This window comes from Sinocyclocheilus anshuiensis, unplaced genomic scaffold, assembly GCF_001515605.1.
Source record: "Sinocyclocheilus anshuiensis isolate Anshui unplaced genomic scaffold, SAMN03320099.WGS_v1.1 scaffold755, whole genome shotgun sequence".
NCBI lineage: Eukaryota > Metazoa > Chordata > Actinopteri > Cypriniformes > Cyprinidae > Sinocyclocheilus > Sinocyclocheilus anshuiensis.
In genome coordinates this window covers 101,637-104,227 of record NW_015552587.1, presented here as the reverse complement: position 1 = coordinate 104,227, position 2,591 = coordinate 101,637, and the positions used below count along the sequence as shown (strand labels likewise).

The 2,591-nt window shown below is 39.3% G+C and overlaps 1 protein-coding gene across 8 annotated transcripts in view; it reads left to right on the top strand.

The window, feature by feature from the left end:
• The first annotated feature begins 1,605 nt into the window (after nucleotides 1-1,605).
• The window catches only part of ppip5k2 (diphosphoinositol pentakisphosphate kinase 2), a 47,831-nt gene continuing 46,845 nt past the window's right edge, over nucleotides 1,606-2,591 (top strand). For 2 of the 8 annotated variants that reach the window (XM_016456353.1, XM_016456352.1), the window contains exon 1: nucleotides 1,607-1,910. The gene's annotated coding sequence lies outside the window, so the exon portion shown is untranslated. Of the gene's footprint in view, nucleotides 1,911-2,591 lie in introns of all 8 variants that reach the window. The other 6 variants (XM_016456360.1, XM_016456357.1, XM_016456359.1 and 3 more) reach the window with 5 other exon arrangements.

Genomic DNA, 2,591 nt, shown 5'->3' with positions numbered 1-2,591 from the left:
CTTGCCTTGCCAAATTTTGATTTTGATGGCTGCAACACACTCCAAAAAAGTTGGGAAAGTGGCGTGTTTAACACTGTGTCACATCAACCTTCCTTTTAATTACAATGTTTCATTGTATGGGAATTGAGGATACTATAATTGTTAAAGTTTTACAAGCAAAATGTTTGTCCAGTAAGACTTCAGAAGCTCAGCAGTCTGAGCTGATGAACAAATCACAGATTCTTGATTTTATTGCATTTTACAAAATGTCCCAACTTCTCTGGGATTGGGGTTGTAAAACATTTTGCATGTAAGGTGGATCACTTTACGTATTTGGCAGTTGTCAGTTATGTTTTGTGAACATTAAGAAAACTACACAAGACAAAACAGTTCCATTCTACTGATGCTTATTTGATTTAATTCTTTGTGTCAGACCTGGAGTGTGAACACTTGAACACAGGAGAAAGGAGTGAAGCCAAAGCATACAGTCCAGGGAAATATTTATTTAAAAAAATAGTCTTTTAATAAGGAAAAATAGTATACATTTTGATTGGGTTAACTATGTGCATATGTTCTTAGTCCACAATCTTAACTGAGTTGTAGCGGTCTCATTTACTGCTGCATGACCGCTGGCCTACATACACTCACCCAAGCAATATCATCTTGGTCAACCACCTTATTCTTGCAATTTCGCAAAGACTGACAGCAGAAGGTCTGGACTCAGCAGCTTTCATTGGCCAGGGGCCACCTGTCTGACCGACATGTAAAGCGTCTAATCACAGTTTATTTAGCGTCATGTTTAGGGGTGTGAACATGTCAAGTCGATGTCTCTACAATAACAAACTGGCGTGTAACCAATAAATCATTGATTCAAGAGCGTCGTCTTCAGTCATTAAGACTCTATGCCGTGAACTTCACATACTTTTGAAATCCAGTGTTTAGTTTATTCTAATAAGCAATCATTGGTGTAAAAACATTGTAAACACGATGGCTTTCTTCTTCAGTGAGGGCTTTGGCGTCATGACAGGTTTGTTCACAGAAATCCTGTAGAACTCAACCAATCAGATGATGACTTTCAAAAAAAGATCTTAGTGTGTGTTCCAAAGATGAAGGAAGGTCATACGGGTTTGGAACGACATGAGGGAGAGAATTTTCATTTTTGGGTGAAATAATCCCGTTAAGTCCTGTGTTTTCTTCTGTTCATGGTCAAGTCTTGTTACGTCTGTTCAGTTCCTGTTTCTAGTTTTGAGTTTGTGTAAATAAAACGAATTTGCTGCCCTTAGATCCTCACCTCATCCTTATTTGCAACTGTTTTGTGACAGAGAGAGGAGCTTTTTTATTTTTTGAATCTGTAACTCACCAGAGTTTGTTTTTGACAGGCTATGCATTTCTTTATGACACAAAGAAATACAGTATATTTGAAACTTCTTCAGGTTGCACAATGTAGAAAATAAATGTTTGAAAGATAGTACTAACCTGAATATTACCTTTTTTATTTGGTGTTTTTAATCTGACGCTTACCAGAGTTTTATTTGTCCTTAAAAGCACTTTGAAAGCGGCCACCGACTGGAAACAGCTTCACCGTGGCCCCGCCCTCGCGGTGACGTCACGCCTGACGTCACGCGGCTTTGGCTGGCGTTTTTGTGTATTTAAAGCCTGAGCTTGAGTACAGTACATTCGTGCAGCAGTCATACAGATAGGTGTGATACATCTTTGGTGGAGAATCGCAGAGGCCTGCAGAGGATCAGAATGAGGTCATTTGTGTTTGTGCCCGTTAGCTGAAGGAGGAGGAGGATGATGATGATGTTTGCTGCTGGTGTTTTTAGCGTGTATGCTAATGTTAGCTCTCCTCATTCAGTATTTCTGTGTGTGTGAACAGCTAACATAGCAGCCCACAGCCTTCGACTTCACTTCCGTCTCTTTTAGAGCAGGTAAGAATATAATGTCTTTGCTGTTTATCAGCTCTAGCATCAGGCACGTGCTGTGTTTGTAGTTTGTGCAGGAAGAGTCATTAGCTGCTAAAAGTGAGACATCAAACTGCACATGACTGACCTCCTGCATTACTAATGCATTTGAACCGATAATCATACTGTATTGCATATACATATGCTGTCAGTCAAATAGCACTGGCTTTTAAATGACTGTGTTGATTTCACTTTGATCAAGCAATTGTACAAAACAATTTCGAAGCAGTCTAATGAAACTTCTATGACATGTTCTGTTCTTCTGTTCTTTTACAATGAATTCAAGCCAGTTATGGTGTTTATCAGACTTTGGTGCTGTTATTTGATGCTTGTGTTATTTGTTTAGTGGTGTGTGAGGAAAAAGGCGTCAAGTTCCTTTTGTCTGTTGTGTTGTGTGTGTGTATGTGATGTGTATGTGATGTATGTGTGTATGTATGTGATGTATGTGTGTGTGTATGTGATGTATGTGTGTGTATGTGTGTGTGTATATGTGATGTATGTGTGTGTTTGTGATGTGTGTGTTGTGTTTGTGATGTGTGTGTTGTGTTTGTGATGTGTGTGTGTGTGTGTGTTGTGTTTGTGATGTGTGTTTGTGATGTGTGTGTGTGTGTGTGTGTGTGTGTATGTGTGTATGTGATGTGTGTGTGT